Source organism: Nothoprocta perdicaria, unplaced genomic scaffold, assembly GCF_003342845.1.
Source record: "Nothoprocta perdicaria isolate Ctin4 unplaced genomic scaffold, notPer1 scaffold_27, whole genome shotgun sequence".
Lineage (NCBI taxonomy): Eukaryota > Metazoa > Chordata > Aves > Tinamiformes > Tinamidae > Nothoprocta > Nothoprocta perdicaria.
In genome coordinates this window covers 4,881,933-4,890,816 of record NW_020455499.1, presented here as the reverse complement: position 1 = coordinate 4,890,816, position 8,884 = coordinate 4,881,933, and the positions used below count along the sequence as shown (strand labels likewise).

The 8,884-nt window shown below is 37.5% G+C and overlaps 1 long non-coding RNA gene across 2 annotated transcripts in view; it reads right to left on the bottom strand.

The window, feature by feature from the left end:
* Positions 1-502: 502 nt before the first annotated feature.
* LOC112948634 overlaps positions 503-8,884 on the bottom strand; it is a 33,384-nt gene continuing 25,002 nt past the window's right edge. Inside the window, exons 3-5 of one of the 2 annotated variants that reach the window (XR_003249671.1) lie at positions 8,208-8,290; positions 7,574-7,646; positions 503-2,773 (exon numbers count right to left, since the gene is read on the bottom strand). This is a non-coding gene — a long non-coding RNA (uncharacterized LOC112948634). The remainder of the gene's footprint in view (positions 2,774-7,573; positions 7,647-8,207; positions 8,291-8,884) is intronic. The other variant, XR_003249672.1, reaches the window with a different exon arrangement.

The window sequence follows — 8,884 nt, the reverse complement described above, 5'->3', positions numbered from 1 at the left end:
TTTTTAAAACACCTTTCATTAAGGCTGCACCCCAAGCATTTCAAAAAAATCAATAATACACTTGTGAATAACCAATAATTTGGGGATAAGAAGGAAGAATTTAAGAAACTCCATAAAAAGAAAAGTATTAAGTCAGAATAACATTCAAAAAACAGCTAAGTGACTGAGTGCATTGGTAATGGTGATTGTGGACACATCTGAGTTGCTTCTGCTGATATTAGCCCAATATTAACTGATAGAAAACAGATTGTTCTTTATGGACAGACTTTGTGGTCTGGAGGCAGGTGTATATAAAAAAAATTCAAGAAAATTTCAAGAAAAGATTCTTGAAAGCTCAGAGCTTGCTGTACAACTGAGGCATTTCCAGAACCAAATAAAAAGCAGTGTTTTTCCCAGATGCTGAACAAATCGCATTACTCTTATGGAAAACAACAAAACCAAGTAGGAAAATAGAGCAAGAGAGAATTTGGGGCACTCAGTGTTTGTTTAGAAGAAAACTGCCAGGCTGGTCCTATTGAGGTTAAACCAGGAAGGTTTCTATCGAGAAACAAAATCTTAGGGAACTTAAACCTGTCTTCACGTCCCCTGTGTTCAGAGAGCTGCTGACCTTGAGCTATACAGGCAGGACACCAGGAACTTCAGGTTTTTGTAAAAGGTTACAGCTCAGGGATCAGAGATGTAGATAATTATGTAAGGGCACAGAGATCTCAGGAACACACTAGAGGTTTCTATCTCTATCTTGATGTATGTCAAAACCCGCAACTCTGATGTTAAATACTTACCTTTTTTAATTTTACAGTCTGAACTTACTTTTAAGGTACTCAAGCACGTTTAGTTAATCACTTTTGTATGTCAAGAGGAGAAACAAGATCAAAAGCTCYTCCTGATACATGAAAGCCTGAGCATCATAAAAGCAAAAGGCATAAAAACCCTCACTTGCCTCTCCAAAATACTGTCTATAGCATCACACTATTTTACCATAGCCAACCTTTTCTTCTTTTCCTTGCCAKATGTTCCCAAAATGGGGTATATATTGCATGATAAATACTGCTGCTTTATCATTTCAGATATATCTTCAGTTTAGACATAAAAATCTTTAGCATTTTGTTGTGCCACCAGTGTTCTGGAACAATTCTCATTGCAGCTACAAGTGTTGCCACCCACTAACTACAGCATTAATCAGCATACAAAATTAATCCCAATATCTTCTAGACATATTTGCATGCAGTAACAAAAAAAGGCTAAAGAAAATATAATAAAAATCTGTGCTCTAAAGAGAGAAACAARGATGAAGACACAAGTTATAAATGTGGAATAATGGATCCAAGTGGAGCTGATAGAACTCTTCCATATTCTGATGATTAAGTTAATTTATTCTAGAGCATTAAAATATACCTTTCAAAGGAGATATTGAAGTTGGCTAGAAATTTAATGCTTTCCCCTGGGAAGGAAAGGGAATCCAAGCCAACAGCGAATATCTGAAGCCAAAATAATGTTTCACAAAAGACTAGGAAAAATCAAAGGGGAAAATAAATTGCTGAAAAACTTACTGGTTTGCTATTTAAAACTGCTGTCCATCTGCAAGTCTATTTAAGTCAGAGGGAACATTGACTACCTTTTTAAATGGGTGAAAGAAACAATAACTGGGTAGGTTCAACAAGATTTCAGAAGGCCAGTGATGCAAGATCAAGAGTTCTTAACTAGTGTTATAAAAAAAGTTTAAGAAGAAATGTCTCAGAATTCACAATGCAAACATCTGCCAATTTACTTTTTTTTATAAAAAACAAGACTCATTTCCTCTACAACCTGATGAACAAAACATCTTGGTGACAAGTACAGGATTATAAGTAAGTCTGTACTAACAAATCAGTATTCAAGACATAAAAAAATGGTGAGAATATATATATCAAAACTTGCCTCAGTGATCTTTTACTTTTAGCTTTGTTTTTCAGGAACACACAGAAAACTAAGCAGGTTAAAAACCCTTCAAAATGCTTTGACACTGACATATCTGGGCTTATAAACAGTACACTGAGAGCAGAACACTCCAATCCTTTATTCTCAGCTTTCCCAAGCCAGAAAACAATATCAAAGACTTGCAGTTGTCACAAGAATAAAGGACTGCAGGGTACCATTTCATATTATTTTTAAGCTTAGGATGTGTTAGTTGTATCATTCATGAGAAGTTCTTATAGCCATGGAGGCTCCACTGGCTTTTTAGGAGATACTTCCAGGGGCTAATGGGGTGATTCGTATCACTATTTGAGCAATTACTCACTTTGATGGGAGGTTTCTCTCAAATTAAACTCCAGTTGACAAGAACTACCCTGTGAATACATTCATTTCTAGACCACACCATGGTATCACCTGCTTTCCATAAGCTGCTCAAGACCAGAAACTTCCTTTCTGAAAAACAGTTCATTGGTTTTTACGTTTTGCACCATCTCAGCCAAAGGGCTTACCCAGTTCACTTAACCATCACAGTAGTTCCATCAGAAATACATGGTCACCTTTCTCCTGCCATTGCTGACCAGTCAGATAACATCCCTGTCCCCAATCCAGTGGGCTGCCAGGTGGAAGAAAGGCTGCACAGGGATGTTGGTCTGGTCTCCATTTCCACCACAGGTGRGTCCCACAGGTGCAGTATGAGAGCTCCAGCCAAACATGCTCCTCACATGTCTTCTTGTTCACCAGGTACATTGATTTGCTGCTTTTTACAGTGTATCCTGAAAAATTTGAACAGTTGTCCGGATCACAACTTCTACAGCCATCTCTAAGTGAACACAAGTTGTTTAAGAATGCTGTAAGCTTTTGAAATACTTGGGCACACTGAAGAAAGTTAAGAACATTTGTGCTTTTTGCAATAAAAGTCAAGGTAACTGCTTTGAAAATTGTTGCAGTCTTTAGGAACAGTGGAGGACGATTTTAGGAACATTCATCAGGAAGATTAAGTACATTCAATTTCTTTAATGACAGAAAGGCCATTGCAAATGGCTGCATGCTGTGTCATATGATACACTTTTAAAAGATCTGACTACTGAGATGCTATTAAATTAGAACCACTCTTGGTGAAAAGTGTCTTAAATTGCCCTATTTCTTGTAAGAAAAAAATATTTTTGTTCCTTCCTGTAATTTGTCATAGCCACACAAATCTATTACATGGCTTGACACCTTTTTGAAGAGYAATTTCTAAGAAAGCTCATAAGAGAAAGATGAATCCACATTTCAAGATACAAAGAGACATCTGGGTGAAATAATACAGAGCAGCAGTAGCGCCCACACAGCTAGCTGTACCTTTTTCCCCTCTCCCATACAAAGGATTTGTACCACCCCTGCACTGCTTTCCATCTCCTGAGCCCTCAGGAGCCAATATGGGAATAGGAGAATTTACTCTAAGCAATAATGAGTCTTCCAAAAAGCCTGCACAGCCCCGTGTGCAACCTACCACCTTGTGAGCTATGGGTGACTCACCAGCTGCAGAAAATACAAGAAAAAAAATCTTGCTGACCAGCAGACTTGAAATCTTCACCTCAACTGACAGCACTGTCCATTTCAGAGGGGAATGGTTCAGCTAAGCATTCTCCTACTCAATATATTTCAACTCTAAAGAGAGAAATCTTATCCAGCAAATAATTAGATCTGCTGGCCAGGATGCAGAATTGAGCACTCCAGGCAAACATCAATGGAAAGATACCTCTGCAAGACCTTTTAAAAGTGTTGTGTCACCAATAGACATCAAAACATGCTCCTGAGTTACACTCGTAAATGGAGAAAAGGTGCATTTTTCTTGAAGCCATTAAGTTTGGACCACTGCTAATATGGATTCACTGTCTGAAAGATACAGGCAGAGGGAAACAGAGRTGCTTTATGTACAAGTGCACTATGCTTTACACATTCTGAATTTAAAAAATTGGTTTTAGGAGGCAAGTGTGATCAAGACGCTCCTCCTGAGAAGGCATGGTGGTTTTCTTAGCACCACTTCCAACATTCAAGAGAAGCTCAGCTCAACTGTGATGCTTTTCAATTCCCTGAAGCACTAATACACTTAATTGCTTCCAAATACAGGTTGATTTTGCTGTACAAAATTTAATGTGTTAAGCCAGGTTATACAGATAGGAATGATGCCTGTTATCATGGTATCACTCCCATCTCCTATCAGCAGAGATGCTGGGCAGTTGTACCATGACCAGAGAGATCAAAATCTGACCCTTCTGTGCTGCAGAGATTGCATTATCTACCTTGCCAGCTGGCTAAATACTTCCATCCAGCTTTCTTGGAGACAGTTACTGCTTTGAAATTCATTAGGGAGAATGATTCATACATATAGTAATAAATGTCTACAAATACTGTTTAATTTTCCTATACAGTTTCCTGAATTCCCCTACCTTAGTAGATTCATCAAAAACCTGCATTTTTTTCCTAAAATGCAAAGAATCACACTGAAATCCTTCAATAGGTTAACACATTTTATGGTACCACTTACTTTCATTTTAAGACATCTCTTAATTTTAGTCAAATGTGACAAAGAAAATAAAAATGACACATTAAAATGAATGCAGTAAATATTTTTTTCTCCCCTTTGGGGGGGAAGTGTATTTTCTGATGTTTTTCCACTAAAATGAAAAACATTATAATTGATTTTCTCCCCTTTTTCTTTTTCCCCTGTGCACCTGCTCACSAGAGGGGCCGTGATTAGGGTTTTGGAACCTGATCTGTATTCTGCATTCAGCTTTCCATGCTACTCTTTCTTGAATCTGCTTGACAAATTCAAATACTTGGTAATTTTGTTCCCCATTTTCAATAAGAATAAGGTTTGCCTCAAAACCCTGGTACCTGTCCAAATTCACGCTGAGCTCTGGATAAGCACAGTGAGCCAGAATCCCAAAGCAGAGCTGCTCTGCATCCTTCTTGCATCTTGCCCTTAGATTCTGATTGAAGGAGGAGCTATCCTTTAGAGAATACAACATCCAAATCTGCTTATGGGAAGAAATGTCCATAATTTTGTTCATAAACAGCCTAGCACAACAGGGCCCTTATTTCAGGTGCTTTACCATACCAGCTACAAAGAGTAGCTCTTATGAAGATATCTCATAAGACACTAGGTCTTACCAAGCATGTTACCATTTCCCAGGTCAGATTAAGATAMAAATGCTTTCTTTCATGGATCTGTATGTACAGAAATACAGAAAAGCATTGCTCTAACTTGAACACCAYGCTGGCAACCATCACAGTTGCCAGTGGACTCGTGAGATTTTGCATATTCTTGATGACTAGATGCATTCATTGAAACTTGGAGAGCACTTGAGTGGATAAGGAGAAGGAGTTCCTTTTATGATCCTTATGCAGTATCTTGTCTGATTCATATATCAGACACTGTCATTATATAGTATAGATAAGCTGCCAAGCCCCAGAAAGACTGCTAAAAGCTTTTCAAGTACCTGGTGTGGAAATAAGAATGGTTATTTATATATTCCAGGTTTTGCAAACAGGTTAAACATCATAAGATGCTGCTCGTTTCATCTTTTAACACTGTCAGAAGTAACAGTGCAACAGAAATAATTGCTGCTTTATTTTGTATCATAGTGACTAGTGAAGCTGTTACTTGTTTCTGAATKAAGCTCAATAATTTCAATGGCAAACTTATTCAAAACACTTCACTAGATGCGCACATGATGTTCCACCAATATATAACATGTTTCACTCAACCCCTTTCTCCATCCCACTTGGCTGGTCCTTTAGAAACCTGCCAATAGGACAGACAAATCCAGTTTTCATACTCAGCTAAATCCTTTAGCAATGATATTTAAAAGAAAAGTTCAAGTATGTGCAGAGGTCCCCTTAGGCTTTAGGAGGGCTGCTCATGGACTAAGAACATTACTACACAGCACCACTGCAACATAGCAAGCTAAAATACACACCAATCTATTCTAGGCATTAAGAAGGCAATGAGTTGATTTATTTGCATGAATATTCAGAAGGACAACCAGATATTTGATTCCCTCACCTTGAGAAAGGCTGCTGAGCCTTCCCAGGAACTCCCCAGGGTCTACTCCATCCCAAATAGCCAATTTCCATGGAAGCCCCAGAGCTCAGGGAGGGTTGTATTATTACAACAATTGGCTTGGGATAAGAAAAGCTTCAATCTACTGAAACACACACCTAAAGACTTTTACACTGCAGTCAATGAYTGAAGTAGCAGGAAAATCTCCATAATCTGCCTCATCCTATTACTTGAAATGAGTCTTCATTCTCCAAGTTTGAAGCTAAGAAATGTTTCCCTAAGTAAATACATACACAAACACATGCCTTTTTAAGGCATAATGTGAATAGTGACTTATTGCAGGCACACTCAACCAAGTTATAAATTTAAAAAGAAAATTAGATTTATAAATCTAATTTTCTACACATCTAAACCTTGTTTTAATTTCTTTCTTATTCTGTCAAGGTCAAGGTGATGGATATTAGAGCTGCTGTTACTATTTTTACAAACATCAGGCTGACACAAAGGAAATTACTGCATATTGGTTATCATACAGAACATAAAAACAAAAAAAATCATGGCTTCTCCCCTWATCAAAGAAAATAATTCAAAAAATTGAAAACAAGAAAGAAAATTTCTCATGAGTTTACTGATTAGGTTCACCGAATTCAGTCTTCCCAGCAGAGAGGCATTAAGACAAGGTCCCTTCCACTTCCTTCTGCTGGAGCTTCAGCAGAAGCTGGTGCATTTTCTTTGGTACCATCTCAAGAATCTGGAAGCTTGTCTTGAGAGAGATTTTCACTAATATCTTGAAGAACTACGTCAAAAGGCAGTACMGCACAGAACTAAAGAACAAGAGAAGGCCTTGCACACAGGCAACTGAAGGTTGATGTTTATTTTATTGCCATTGCTCAGTATCATCCTAAGCCAGAAAAAGCTGGACTTTTCTTTTACTGCTTTAGATGGTCAAATCTGTGTCAGCGCTTTGCAAAGAGTGTAAAAATCTTCCAACCTTACAGTTACAATAGATTTGACTGAAGCACGTTGTTCTTAGATTACTGAAASTTTGGGGTGCAGTTCTCTGTTGATAAGCACTGCTTGTTTTGATTTTCAAGATCAGAGGGGATAAATTTATTTACACACTTTCAACTGCCTTAGAAATAACCATCAAAAATGCTAAAAGAATCAGGTCAGGCTCCTTTTAGAAAATTCAATGTCCGTTACAAGAATGGAGAGAGACAACTCTCCAGTGAACCACATTTGATGTAAACTGAGGGGAACTGCTAGCTGCAGTGGTATACAGCCTTCTCTCTGAACTTGGTGGCATTAGATTTATAAAACAAAGTGCAAAGTCTCTGTGCACTTCCTTTGATGTTCCAACTGCCTCATTTGTGCTGATGAAGTTCAAAGATAAAGGTGACCATCAGGYTCCTTCCACATACAAAATATGGATGCAAACCAATTGCTTTTCCTAAAGGACCGATTTCTATAGTGCATTGCTAAAGAGTATACACTATCCTATGTCAAAAGCATTAAAAGTTGCCTGAAATTCAACCATTAATATACCCAGTTCATAACTTCTACCAAACCCACCTGCAAAGCAGGGTCTGCAAACCTTCTCCAGCTCATCAGGAGAAGCTGAAACACCACTACTGTGAACACAACTCTGCAAAACAAACAAAAAAATTCTTTGCATATACAAGAGGACTTGGGTAGTACCTCAGACGATGGSTTTGGGAGGTCACACTGCACCATAGACCTCAAATATGAATGTGTACAGCCTGTTCTTGGTATGTTTGCCAGTCTTGGACACTTTCTTTATTAGAGGAGCCAGAAAGTCTCACACATTGACAGGACTGGCTCTAGGAAAGAGACAATTTAAAGATTTTATGATCTTGCCTTTTAAGGGCAATGCTTTTTYTTTCACTGAAAACTCAAAGCAGTTTGCTTTCCATTTTTATTTATGGATCGTTTCAGACTGATATAAAGAAAATTAGAGATGAGATCTAGTTTCTTTTTACTAATAAACAGCATTTTTTTAAGCTGGGAGGAAAGATGCAGACACACAATGAGGCCTCAAATATCTTCAAATCTGATTTTTTTTTTTTTCCTCCTTAAAGGTACAAAAGTCAAAGACAGCTGTTCCACTGCAGCGGAAGATTTGCAGTGACTTTAATGACCCAAGTTATATTAGGAAAAAATATCTTCTGCCACTTAAGATATTTACCAAGTGAATGTGCAACTTTTCTGATGTCTGAAATTTTTCCCGTACTCCAAAAGAACAGGAAGTAGGTGTCCATCACTGACAATCTAGAAAAATTAGCAGAAATACTAATGAAACAAAACGGACATAAAGCTATAAGCACAACCAGTTATTTTTTGCTTTAGATGTCTCCTGTGTTACAAGAGACAAGAATAATTTATGTGCAAAACCTAGAAAAAATACTTAAATTTTATTTTGAAAGTGTATGTATCTGAGGCAAAATGAGAGACTTTTCTTAAATTTGTAAGCTGCCAAGTCCAACTCTCCTTTGCAAAGTCATCCAAGAAAATTTGCTCCAAGAAAAAAAGCCTTCATAAATTTCTCCTAGATAAAAATTAATGTCAGCCTCTTCCTCACATTGAATTCAAGCARCTATGGAAAACATTAGAAATCTTACTTATGAAATATGTTCAGACTAAGGGCTTTKTTTCCCATTCATAGTCTGGCTTGGAACATCTGCTCTTCCCTTAAAATTTAAATCAGATCAGGCACTCCAATGTTTCAAATTGCCAATAAGTAAATAAACATCACAAGAGTTAGAGTATTTTCATCTTACAGAAAGATTTTTCCTCTACAAAAGAGGAAAATTCATAGAGCATATGTTTGGGAGGATTTAGGGAGTTCTTTTCAATTTTATTGAG